The 14,228-nt window shown below is 48.2% G+C and overlaps 1 protein-coding gene across 38 annotated transcripts in view; it reads left to right on the forward strand.

Annotated features, from left to right (window-relative positions):
* The window catches only part of CLASP2 (cytoplasmic linker associated protein 2), a 1,832,463-nt gene that overhangs the window by 1,640,958 nt on the left and 177,277 nt on the right, over positions 1-14,228 (forward strand). The window lies entirely within an intron of this gene.

Here is a 14,228-nt window from a genome sequence, read left to right on the forward strand (position 1 = left end):
GCGTCGGTGACCTCAACCAGAGCCGTCTCCGTGCTGTAATTCGCACGAAAGCCGGACTGGGAGTCATGCAGCAGTTTGTTGTTCTCAATAAAGGTGGTCAGAGTATGCTGAACATGTTTCTCCAACACCTTCGCCAGAGCAGGGAGGAGGGAGATTGGTCTATAGTTAGCGCATTGCAGGGGGTCGAGCAGAGGCTTCTTAATCAGCGGCAGAATAAGTGCGTGTTTCCATTGGCATGGAACCACCCCGGAGCTCAATGAGAGATTAAGCAGGGGGTTCAGCAGACTGTTCACCGCCGAAGCCACCTTGCCCAAGCATTTCGCCGGACAAACATCCAAAGGCGAACCAGATTGCAGCCTGGATAGCAGCTCAAGCGATGTCTCACAGGACAACTGGGGAAAAGCATGTAATAAGGGTCCAGTTTCAGCCTGCAAGGGTGTTAAATAGGTCAACTTGTCCCCTAACACAACGTCAGCCGATTGAAAATCCACCGTTGGAAAAGTGGCCTGAATCTTTGTGATTTTAGTCACAAAAAAGTCGGCGAGCTGTTTGATCCATTCTTCCGAATGAGAATGGACCGGGGTCCCTACTACCGGATTGACAAACTCCTTCACAATCCTAAAGAGTTCCCGGCTCGTATTATCCGCTTTATCAATTCTCTGCTCCAGATAGTTCTTTTTGGCTGCGGCAATCTGTTTATAATAGGATTTTATCGCACCTCGGTAATTCATTCGCTCCACAGGATCGTACTTGCGCCGCCACTGCCTTTCCAACTTTTTGCAGTCTTGTCGCATAGTACGTAATGTGGACGAGAACCAAGGAGCAGAAATGAGATGAGGTGCTGTTCTAGTAAGCCTCAAAGGGGCCAACTCCTCGAATCTTGCCTGCATCCAGTTCTGGACCAGGATGAGATCAGTTTCCAGAACCCCTGTCACCGGACACGGATATTGGCAGAGAGCCTCGGATAGCATATCTGCTGTCACAAGATGGTAGGCTCTGAAATGCCGGGGACCTTCCTCTCGAGCCCTTTGACTAAGCCTAGCTTCAAGCACCAAGCCAAAGACACTGATCCTAGTAGCTCCAACGTGGGCCAGACAACCGTGGTACACCACGCTGCTGGAACTCTCTGTAGTACCACACCAAAAGCTACACCTCTCACCATGCCTCCTAACCCAGAACCATGGAGAGATCAGACACCCGGACCCAGCTCAGCTCAACCTTGCGATCTGGCTCCTGAGATCCTAGAATTCGGATACCTTAACCTTCTCCCTGACTGTATGAACGTCATCAGAGAAGCTAGACGCCCTACCACTAGAGCCTGCTACGCTGCAAAGTGGAAAAGATTTGTTGTTTAATGCCATAACAACACAATCAACCCTCTAGACGTATCTATACAGCACATCATATGCTACTTGCTCCATCTACAAAGGTGTAACCTAGCATATACATCCATTCGGCTACACCTCGCAGCAATTGCCGCTTACCTACAGAACAGACAGCACCTATCACTTTTCAGAGTGCCTGCCATTAAAGCCTTCATGGAAGGCCTCAAACAAATAATTCCCCCCAGAGTACCACCCTCACCTGTGTGGAACTTAAATATGGTTCTCACAAGGCTAATGGGACCGCCCTTCGAACCTTTGCATAAATGCGAACTGCAATTTCTCACATGGAAAACAGCTTTTCTTGTAGCCATCACTTCCCTTAGAAGGGTCAGTGAGATACAAGCACTTACTATACAAGAACCTTTTCTCCAAATGCACCAGAACAAGGTTGTCCTCCGTACCAACCCAAAATGCCTACCCAAAGTCACTTCCCCCTTCCATCTAAACCAATCGGTAGAATTACCGGTATTTTTCTCGCAACCTCAAACTGTTGCAGAAAGGGCTCTACACACGCTAGATGTTAAACGGGCCTTACTTTACTATATCCAGAGAACACAACCTTTCAGAAAGACCAAACAACTGTTTGTCTCTTTCTCTCCACCACACAAGGGCAACCCCATCTCAAAATCAGGGATAGCTAGGTGGATTGTAAAATGCATACAGATTTGCTACCACAAAACAAACGTGATCTGTTCCCCCTAAAGCCCACTCTACACGAAAGATAGGGGCTTCTATGGCTTTTCTACGTAACATCCCATTAGATGATATCTGCAAAGCAGCTACATGGTCAACACCGCACACTTTCACTAAACATTACTGTGTAGATGTGCAAACCAAGCAACAAGCTAGTGTGGGCCAGGCTGTACTAAAAACACTATTTCAAACCACTGCAACAGATACTGGTGGTCGCCGCTAGGGTTGGGAACTGCTATATAGTCTATGCAAAAGTGTGTAATCTACAGCTCATATGCCTCGAACGGAATATGCTATTTACCAGTATGCATCTGTTCTTGGCATGTAGAGCTGCAGATCTACACACACCAACCCGGCTACCTGTATCTGTTCCAGTCTATCTTATTTAGATACAACACACATGGGTTTCTTCACTGTTATTACTACGCTCCATCTGTCCCTGTTGGCGACAAACAATCTGAGGATGGAGCCGAAGCCCATGCGCAATACGATCCAAGGGAGGAGTCACCGACATCGTGACTTCCAAAGACTTTCCAAGAGGAAAAACAAACTGCAAACATCCGGGCCCAACACCAGATGGCGATCTATGCAAAAGTGTTTAGATCTGCAGCTCTACATGCCAAGAACAGATGCATACTGGTAAGTAGCATATTCCTTTCCTCATAGGGTAACATTGACTGGCTTTTACCTGAAATTTCTTCTAAGTGTGGAGTTTTCAGATCCTAAAATATTCACCAAAAATCACCCGAGTAACGAAAACAAAATTACTCACCTGCTCTTAGGTGAGATCCCAGTGCTGGATCTTGGTGCCCAGCACTGACTCTGAAAAATACTTACAACTATACTTACCCGTAACCCAATTTTCTTCCGTAGGAAATCATTGACTGTTTTTCTGTGAAATTTCTTCTAAGTGTCAATTTCTGCAATCTTTAAATATTCTTCAAAAATCGTATAATATCTGAAAACGTAATTACTTACCTGTTTTGCATAAAGCTCCCAGTACTGAGTCTAGGCACCCAGTAATGGATTACAAAAGTAACGAGAACATACTGTACCTGCAACTTGAATTTTCTTCCATAGGGAATCATTGAGTATTTTCTTTGAAATATTTTTTAAGTGTCAACTTTTAAAATAGCTAAATATTGTTTAAAAATCATTATAGTAATTAAGTCGACTTTCATCACTTGATTCTGAGTACTGGCCCAGGACTGAATCTAGGATCCAGTCCTGGAATTCCAAAAGTAATCTAAAAAGTAATCTGTTGCAAATAACTTGAATTTTCCATTGAGCTCATTGCATTGTTGTGTTTAAAATAGAATTGCCTATTGCAATTACTTGTAACTGTTTACAAAAGTCAATTGCATATTGCAAAAGTATTTATATGAAACATCTCATTCTGAGAAAGTACATTTTAAATCCAAGTGTTGGTTCTAAAATAAAACAAGCATATATTTTTTATATATGAACTATTGGCCTAGAGTTCAGTTATTGAGTGTGTGAGACCATTTGCTGACTGAGTGTGTACAACAAATGCTTTACACTGTCCTCTGATACTGCCTTACTGCTCGACCAAGCTACCACTTTAGAGAGTAAGGTTATATCTAACTTTAGCCTCTGTCAAACCCTGGGGGACTGTGGACTCTGTACACCCTGTACCTATTAAGGAACAGTATATACAGAGCCACTTTCTCACAGTCGTGACCTCCAAGTGCTGTACCTCAAGGTCCTGGACACTGAGGTGGTGTCCCTGTGTACTCCAGCTGTTTCCTGAGACCTGGGACCTGGGACCTTTTTTTGCAAATCTTTTGTCTGAGAATGACAGGGGTAGGGAAAGCAGAACCAACCTGCCAAGCCAAGCCAAGCCAATCTAATGAAGATGAAGGGCTGCTGGGCTAAAGATTCCGGGTGCTCCCGCTATATTATTCTCTGCAGCAACAAATCTGAGCAAACAGGGTTGCACTGAGAAGGTGTCTGGCCTCATGGGGCTTTTTTTGGCTACAATCTGCAGCATTGGCTCTCTGAAAAAATCAGAGCTCCAAAAAAGTGACTTAGTCAGAAGGTAGAAATCTCCAGCGGGTGAAGGCGCGAAACGTATCTGAGCGTTAAAAGACCACCTTCCGCTCTGAGCTTTCCCGACACAAATCAACATATTCATTTAGACCTTGTTCAGCCGCTATTCGACGATATGGAGCTTGCTTTGGCCACAGCCTGCTGCTTTACCAGATGGTTTTTGATTTCCATTGCAGAGGTAAAACTTTTCACCAGGACAAACCTGGTCTGTCTATCAGACCTGTGCTCCATTGTTGTTGACCGTCACATTTGACGTGGTCTAGTGCAACCAGATCCGAGGTTGGCATTTAATCTTTTTGGTGCTATTTTGAACTTTAAACTCTAAAGCTCATAACTCCAGTTCTACTTATTGGATGTCTGTTGTTTTGATGTCATTTTATTAAAATACTCTCTATTTTTCTGAATTGGTTTGTGAATTTTTTTGTGTTATGTTTGCACTTAATTGTTGTTTGAGTCTTACATAAATACTCTACACATTGCCTCTAAGTTCAGCCTGACTGCTTTTTGCCAAGCTGCCAGAGGGGTAAGACATGTTTATTTAGTGACTTTTGTGGTTCACATTGACAAGGATTGTGATTAATATTTGAGGTAGTTTCTCAACTGATACTCCAATTTCTTACAGTAAATTTCTAGAAGATATTCTGTAAAGCAGTATGTGATTTTGCTTGGACTGAGTTATGTTTGTTTTGGAAACCTGGTCTTATTGACTCACTTTGTTACCAGATCTGGACCATTTTAATTTGTATTTCAAACTAGGCATACGAAGAGAGAGAAGATAATGGTTCACCCATGTCTGGGGTTGCAGTGCTAGGTTTGTTACTTCACTGATGTTTCTGGAGATTTGGTAGTGGCTATATGCAAAGGGGCATAAACTAGAACAATGGTATGTGCCTGGTAGGCCACTGATGACAGATTTCTTACCTTTGAATTTCCCCAAGCGTCAGACTGGATTCTAATGATTTTTCATGAGAAGTACCCCTGTGTGCGGGTCGGTGGCGTCGATTCGCTCTGCGTGCGTCATCTGCATCGGAAGTGTGGCAACACACTCAGATGAGTTGTGCTTAGATCTTTAATCTCTGTGTTATTTGGTTTAACATTGCTACACACTTTCATTCTTAGATACTGTGTTGCTATGGATGATTTTGTAGCATGTGGAAGTTAACTAGTTAAAGGTCTGAGATGTGGAGTGTGATCGGACTTCACCGTAGCCAACCGTAACTGCATTAAATAAATGTTAATTCCGCGTAGCCGCTCTCGCCCACTATGAGGACGAAGAGAAGGTAGTCTGAATGCAAGTGTGCTATGAGTTATGTTTAACGTTCTCCTATGAAATCGACCTAAGACTGGGCTGCCCCTCTAACCCACTCCCTCCATTCCCATCCAGCAAATGTAAGAGGCACCAATGCACAAGGGACTTCACTCTGTGAACAGAGGTGCTCCGGCTATTTGGGTGATATCTGATAATGACCTCTATCTGTAGATTCCTTACCTTTGAATTTCCCAGGTGTCAGACTTGTTCCGGAAGATTTTCTTCAAGCAATACCCTTGCTCGCCTGTAGGTGGTGTCGGTCAGCTCCACATGGCGTAATCTGCATCGTTTCCGTGATTGTGACGTCCGCGTCACCTATTTAGGCACCACCTTGGCGCGCTGACATCAGTTCTTTTCTATCCATACCAGCCTGCGGAGATATGTGAAGCGATCTACCCGCTGTCACTTTTTGACAGGCGCTTTTCTTTTTTTTTGTCACACATTTTTTGGTGGGTAGGTTTTACTTACATATCCAAGAAGGCTTCTGGATTGAAATCATGTGACGCCTGCCACCGCGCCATGTCTGTGACGGATCCAAACTGGATTTGTCTTTGGTGCCTGGAGCGCGGCCACGACTCAAAGTTGTGCTCCGACTGCTGGACCATGGCTCCGAAAGCTTTGAGGGAGCAGTCCCTAAAGTTACTTGCAGCCCAGTTCTCGGCACTGCATCGTTTGCCCCGGAGGTATCGTTCACGGTCCTGTTCAAGAGGAAGGTCCGTGCACCACTCCGGAAGCCGTAAGTCTTCGTCCTCCCACTTGAAGTCCTCGAGTCGGTCAGGTAATAAGCAAAAAAAAACACAAGAAGTCAAAGCATGCTTAGACTTCTCCCCATCTGCCTGCCTGCTTGACGGAGAAGTCTCAGTGATCTATGCCTCGTTCCGCTGAACCTGCGCGCTTCGGAGGCTCCGTGCTTTCTCACCTTCCCGGTAGTCAAAGCGACACCCGCCATGCTGAAAGAATGTGCCTCAAATTTGAGCGTCCTGACCCTCCCGGCGTCCTTAAGACCCTGGAGGCTCAGAGGGGACTCCATCGGGTTCCTCCTGGCAGCTCCAGTGCCGATGATCCCCCATCCCCCATGGATCCGGACCGACGCCCCTGCAGCCTCAGCCTTCAAACCGACCTAGTTCGGTCCTTCAAGATCATGGGTGGCCGGTTGATGGCTGGATCAGCCATCACCTCCACCACTGGCAAAACATCACATCAGACAGGTGGGTTCTTCAAATAGTCCAAAGGGGCTACTCCTTCCCCTTTGAGACTACCCCTACCTCCATGCCTCCAACTTACTACTGGCTGACGGGTACTATAATTGCAGAATGGGCGACCCTAAATAAACCTTTTGTCACAACTGTAACTGGACCTGTTGGCAACTAAGTTGCAGAAAGATGGGCTTTCATACTGATCATGGTTTATTTCTGTAGCAAATTTGTTCAGTAATTAGGGGAGACACTGCTTCAGATTGCAGTATATGTGGGACGACAAAAATAAAATGTTGGATTCATTGAGAGAGTTAAGAAATCCTCCATGTGGTAGAAGACCTGAATAGAAGCACCGCAGGGGTGGATGAAGCAGCTATTGGGTTTAAAGCACATCATTTGGAAATAGTGAATGGGCATGCCTCCAGAGCAGCAAACAATGCTGGAGGAGTACCAAAAGAGGTTGAGCTCATGAGTTAAATAATGACAATCATTAAATGGCAGTATTTCTTTTCAACAGACCATCATGGATATAGTCATATGTTGATTCTTCTTCACTGCATTTTTGTCAATGACAAAGGAATTGGGCTCATTCTGGAATTCAGGATAGACATAACCAACTGTTTTACCCTCTGTAGTTCACAGCTGCTGGGCTTTTTGAAGGCAAACTTGTTGGTTTGCAACATAGTGGGATTATCATATGACACGCCCCATGAACGGTTTGCAACTAAATTATATCTTGATCTTGTGGTCTGTTGTAGCCTGAGCTCTGCAGTATACTGGTATCTGATAGAAACAGTTAGTTATAGATTCCGTACCTTAGAATCTCCCCAGGCGTCAGACTGGATCAGCAAAGTTTTTCGTCAGCAGTGCCCCTGCGCATCGGAAGGTGGCGTCGGTCGACTCAGTCGTCGGCGTTGTGGTCTCCAGGATGACGTCCCGGTAGCTACTTGGACGCCAGCCTTGCGCGCTGACGTCCGTTCTTTCTTTTTCCACATCAGCAAGCGCAGATCCGGAGAGAGCGGTACCCCCAGTCAATTTTTGACTGACCTTTTTCTCAACTTTTGTCGACTTCGTTGTTGTTGAGTCCATCGACTCCTGTTGCACGAGTGATGCCCGGCTCTAAGGCTTGCAATTCCTGTGACCGACTCATGTTGGTGACGGATCCGCACTGCCTGGAGCTCGACCACGACCCCAAGTCATGCTCCCACTGCCGGACCATGGTCCCAAAAGCTACTCGAGGCCCAGCAGTCGGCTCCGCGCCGCTCGAGGTCCCGGTCGCAGAGGAGGTCAAGGGACCGGTCGCGGAGCAAACACCATTCTTCATCGAAGTCTTCGCAGTCGGTAAGTCAAAGCACAAAAAGAAGTCGAAGAAGCATCGTCGCTCTTCGACTTCTCCCTGTCTGTCGGCCGCAGCTCCGCGTGTGGAGCTTGCTGGGTCGACTTCAGGTTTCCCTCCCTTTCCGGGACCCGGTGCAACCCCTGCCCAGCTTCGGAGTTTCTAAGAAGCGATGCATGCCATCTTTGGGCAGCCCTACTCCTCTGGCGCGCCTGCGGGCCCTGCGGACTTAGCTGAGGACCCTGGGCCTTCGGCAGCTTTGGCCTCGGCAGCAAAGGGTCCCCCTGGATCCAGGCCTTTATCCGAATTGGCGCTCGTTGACCTTGTTACGCAGGCGCCGATTCCACCGGCACCACATCCGGCATCAGCTGTGTCGCCAGCCGAGGTCGACCCCAGCCTCCACCGCCAGGTAGACATGGAGTCAGACCAGTGTCGACCGACCCCAGATCCGACGCCGACGGGTTCTTTTGTGCCCCTGTTCTACCCTGGCTCTTTGAGACCAGGATGGCAGCCAGAGCAGGGTGAGGAGGACCGGGAGGGGACTGGAGACCCTTTAACAGACCAGATGGTGTATGAGCAGGACTGGAGAGAGGAACTGGGGGAAGCCAGTGGTTTGGATACCTCACCAGACCTTGGCATGTTGTCCCCTCCTACCGTGGCTAAGGAGGAGGGAGCGTCATACGCAGTGGTGTTGCGTAGGGCGGCCGCGGCTCTCCACCTCGAGATACCTACGGTGGCAGTCAAGATTAACTTCCTGACAGAGGTGCTACAACCGACAGCGAGCTGTTAGGAGCCCCTGCTGCCGTTTAATGAAGCCCTGACAGATGTCCTTTTGGGCACCTGGTCCAGGCCCAACACAGGCGCTCCTGTAGACAGAATGATTGCCCGACGCCACCGCCCGGCCCCAGGCGACCCCACTTTCCTCTCCCAACACAGCACCCCTGAGAGCTTGGTAGTACAAGCCTCCACGTCCAAAGGTGCATTCCCTACCGCTCCCCTGGACAGGGAATCTAAGAAGATGGATCATATTGGGAAGATGTTTTCTTCCTCCAGCTTGGGACTGCGGTCGGTAAACACCACATGTCTATTGGACCGTTACACCCACTCCGTGTGGGACACAGGTGCGCATGTGCTGCCTCAGTGACCAGAGGAGGCCCGGGCCGTGCTCTCTCGAGCGGTTGCTGAAGGGAGAGACGCAGTGAAGTTTAGCATCCGCTGTGGGCGGGATACTGCAGACGCACTTGGCAGGACGATTTCCACATCAGTAGCCCTTCAACTCTACGCCTGGTTGCATTCAACTCGTTTTTCCGGGGATGTCCAATCCACACTTATGGACATGCCCGCTGATGGCCGTCGCCTTTTCGGCGACAAAGCAGACAACGCGCTAGAGCGCTTTAAGGACTCTTGGGCTATGGCCAGGTCCTTGGGCCTTTCCACCACCCGCCGTGTGCAGTCTGCCTTTCGCCCCTTTCTTGGCTACGGAAGGGGTGCCCCACTACGTTCTGCCCAGAGCCACAGGCTGGCGCAAGCTGTTAAGCCCCAGCACGGCCGGGATCGTGGAAACCACCGCCGCAGTTCTGGGGGCCAGTAGGCGGGCCAGTCCACCAGAGCCCCCTCTGCAGCAGCCTCCAAACCCTCCTCGGCCGTCCTTTCAGGGCCACCAAACACCAGTGGGCGGCAGAATCCGCCATCACCTTCCCCACTGGCGCACCATCAAGTCAGACAGGTGGGTTTTCCCCTTTGAGACTACCCGTCCATCCATGCCACCTCAGTACCATCGCATGTCAGAGGATCACCTGGCCCTTCTCCAACAGGAAGTTTCGGCACTCTTGGCCAAGGGAGCCATCGAGCGCGTTCCTGCCCCAGAAGTAGGTTGTTGCTATTCCCACTACTTTCTGGTGCCCAAGTGGGGCAACGGCCTGCTTCCTATCTTGAATCTCAGGAAAGTTAACCGCTTCCTCCAGAAGGAGAAGTTCAAAATGTTGACGCTCGCTTAGGTCTGGTCTACCCTCGACCCTGGAGACTGGATGGTAGCTTTGGACTTGCAGGCCTTACCAGCGTCCCTCGGGTGTTCAAGAAAGTGATGGCGGTGGTCACAGCTCATCTGCGCAGATCAGGGGTTCCAGTGTTCCCCTATCTCGATGACTGGCTGTTGAAGGCGGGCTCGCCCCAGGCTGTCGTCTCCCACCTCCAGACTAAGGCTGACCTCCTGCATTCGCTGGGGTTCTCCATCAACGTGCCGAAGTCACACCTGACCCCCTCTCAGAAGCTCCTCTTCATTGGAGCGGTTCTGGACACGACGCAGTTTTGGGTTTATCCTCCCGAACAGCGAATCAGGGATATTTGGGCTATGATTCTGATCTTTCAGCCTCTATCCCGGGTTTCGGTCATGATGCCCCTCAGGCTGCTGGGTCTGATGGCCTCCTGCATCCTGCTGGTGGATCATGCCAGATAGCATATGTGGGCTCTGCAATGGGACCTGAAGTTCCAGTGGGCACAACATCAAGGGAATCTGTTTGATTGCGTCCAGATCTCGGAGGGCACTGCACACCAATTGCAGGAGTGGCTTACGAACCAGGATTGGGTCAAAGACAGATCACCCTCCCATCCTCAACCAGAGTTCACAGTGGTGACCGATGCATCACTCCTGGGATGGGGGTGAGGCGGAGATCAGAAGCCTCTGGTCTCCGGCGGAGTCTGGGCTCCACATCAACCTTCTGGAGCTTCGGGCAATTCGTCTTGCACTCAAGGCATTGCTTCCCTCAGTCCGGGGAAGAGTAATGCGTTCACGGACAACACCGCCGCCATGTGGTACTGCAACAAACAAGGCGGAGTGGGGTCGTGGACCCTATGTCAGGAGGCCCCCCTGCCTCTGGACATGGCTGTAACATCAGGGCATATCCCTGGTGGTTCAACACTTGGCAGGTTCTGTGAATGCCAGGGCGGACTAACTCAGCCGCAGGTGCATGATGGATCATGAATGGCGTCTTCACTCGGAGGTGTGGTGCAAGGTATCCTTCAGCAGTGGGGAGAGCCTTGGTTAGATCTATTCGCCATCGAAGAGAACGCGCAGTGTCAGCAGTTCTGTGCATTGCCATTTCCAAGGCGACACTTATTAGGCGGGTCTTTTCATCGCGAGTGGAGTTGCGGTCTTCTATACGCCTTTCCGCCTATACCACTTCTGCCCAGAGTGCTGAAGAAGATCAAGCACGACCTGGCCCAAGTTATTTTTGTGGCTCTGGATTGGGCACGAAGAGTCTGGTATCCTGAGCTGTTGAAAATGACAGTCGATCCTTCGATCAGACTGTCTCCACCTTCTCGCGTGGAGATTGAGCGGCGGCAGTTGACTTCGTTTGACCTGCCTCCTGAAGTCTGCGATGTTAACTTGTCAGCCAGGCATCCTTTCACTGAGACGGTATATGCCTGCAGATGGAACAAATTTGTGGCATGGTGCACAGCAAAGGCTGTGTATCCCCTTTCCGCCCCTCTCTCTGACATTCTCTTGTTCCTCCTTTCTTTGGCCCAGCAGGGCTCTGCTCTGGACACTCACAAAGGCTATCTCTTGGCCATTTTTGCCTTCCTTCATCTTCCTGATCAGCCTTCTCTTTTCAAGTCTGCAGTTGTAAATAGATTCCTTCAGGGCATTACTCATCTCTTTCCTCCTGTTCCCTTCGTAATGCCCCAGTGGGACTTGAACTTAGTGCTTATCTTCTGTGCACACCCTTTGAGCCGCTACATAACTGTGCTCTAAGGCTTCCTACTTTGAAAACTGCCTTTCTGGTGGCCATCACCTCTGCACGCAGGGTGAGTAATCTACAAGCTCTTTCATCCAAGCCTCCCTTTCTGGCGGTCCGTCCGGACAAGGTTGTCCTTAGAATGAGTCCTTCCTTTCTTCCCAAGGTTGGTTACTTCTTTCCACATTGGCCAAACCATCACTTTGCCCACTGTCTTCCCGCATCCTTCAAAAGAGGAAGAGAGGCTCCACCGGCTGGATCCAAAACGTGCGCTTTCCTTCTACTTCAATCACACAAAACAATTCCGGGTTGACGACCAGCTCTTGGTTGGTTACGTGGGTGCTAAGAAAGGCCGGGCCATGCACAAACAGACTATCTCCAGGTGGGTCATTCTGGGCATCAAAGCCTGCTATTCTTTGGCAAAGAAGGAGCCTCCACTGTGACTGCCGCCCATTCCACCAGGGCAACGGCAGCTACCACTGCTTTGGGGCGATGAGTCCCCCTAAATGACATTTTCAGGCAGCTTCGTGGGCATCGCTGCACATGTTCACCAAACACTACTGCCTGGACAGCCAAGTCCGGAGAGACGGCTTCTTTCGCCGTTCTGTTCTCCAGGACTTTTTGGTGTGAACTTGATTTGCAGACCCACCTCCGGGGTTGGTATTGCTGGGGTATATATTTTAAGGTAAGGAATCTATAACTAACTGTTTCTTTGAGATGAGCAAGTTACTTACCTTCGGTAACGATATATCTGTAAGAAACATAGGTTAGTTCTAGATTCCTTACCGCCGCACCCATCCTCCCCATTCTGGGAACTGACTTCTAAGGTTAAGGACATCCTTTCTGGGCCCTAGTGTTGTGCACCAGTGGTCAGTGTCTTGCATGGCTCTGCGCTCCTGGCATTTAAAATCGTGTACAGAACTGACGTCTGCGCACAAGGGCGGCGTCTATGTAGCTACCGCGACGTCAGCCCGGCGACCATGACGCCGACGACAGACGCGGAGTCGACCGACGCCACCTTCCGATGCGCAGGGGTACTGTGGACAAAAAACTTTCCGGATCCAGTCTGACGCCTGGGGGAGATTCTAAGGTAAGTAATCTCTAATTAACCTATGTTTCTTACAGATATTTCATTACCGTAGGTAAGTAACTTGTTCTTCAGGCAGTCTGGAAGAGTCCTAGATCCATAAAATGTCCCTGAATACAAAAGCACTGTGAGGCCATACAAATGGTGAAATTACACTGTGGAAATGCTAGTTACATATTTCGCATAGAAGCAGATGACCATGGACACTTTGTAGTGGTTATGAGTCAAAATGCTGACTGCATTCTTACCCTGACTTCGATATATGCTCAATTAGGCCAGAATTATTCTTAATACAAGCGATCAAGAGGATAGCACAGGTTTTGTTAGGTATGTGGAAGTCACCATGGTTAACTAGGCTACTATTAGTCTGCAGTAAGTAAGATCAATGCTAAGATAGATCATTTTTTTATTAATTAGTTCTAGATAGTGAAGGCTTCGGAAGTGAGAATGCAATGTATAGCTCTGTTTGGCCATGGCCCTGTAAATTTAATCTGCGTCTAAGCTCAAGTATACATTGACCCCCAAAATAGAGGCTAAATGAGTGTTTCTGTTATGGGACCTTATCAAAGATTAAATAATAACTATAAATCTATGGTAAAGGCAGGATGGGAAAGGTGTTAATCTTACACATACAGCGGGAAGCATTTAAAATGGTTAATGACACTTCCGTTGAGAAAGTCCCAACTCATGCCTAACTAATGAGACTCAGTTTGACCTGAAAAGTCCCCATTTGAAGACATTGATTATAGAGCTCAATGTTATCAAATAGTAGCTATGGCCTAGCACTGAAGAGGCATGTTGGGGTTGGATGTCTGTTCCAGAAAGCTCTAGCCGCATCTGGTTTTCTTTGTTTGCATATTTTAGGTGTTTTATTTTAATTGACTGATATTATTTATTTTTACACAGGAAACTCCAGGCTGAACATTGAAGTTATTGAGTGTTCACTAATGAGTTATACTGTATTTCGAGTTTATAAACCCCTTCACCTTTTGGAGTTAGACTTGACTTTTGAACCCTCAACCCAGAAAAGAGTAGTGCTAAAAGTTAGTACTTAGCCATTCAGTCAAACTGCATTAGTACTGTGACCTGGGGAAAAGTAGGAAATTACATTACTCTTGACAGGTAATGCTCAGTAATCTCTAGTTGCTCAAGTTTCCCAAACGAAGATGTCGCATGAATCTAAGGCCACTTTAGACAGATTGAACACTTACATCATATTAAGACCACCATTTTAGATTGTTTAGTTACCGATTAGCAACAGCCTGATAAGATGCAATTACAGGTAAGTTCAAGTTCCATCTTTGCTCTTCTTTTATAATAAATCGCAGAGTATAACATATCTTTTCAGCAGTGCATCAACTCTAGAAGGAGCACAATTTCTAAATTACATTTTTGTTTGTAATTAACATTTGCTACAT

Source organism: Triturus cristatus, chromosome 5_2 (genome assembly GCF_964204655.1).
Source record: "Triturus cristatus chromosome 5_2, aTriCri1.1, whole genome shotgun sequence".
Classification (NCBI taxonomy): domain Eukaryota; kingdom Metazoa; phylum Chordata; class Amphibia; order Caudata; family Salamandridae; genus Triturus; species Triturus cristatus.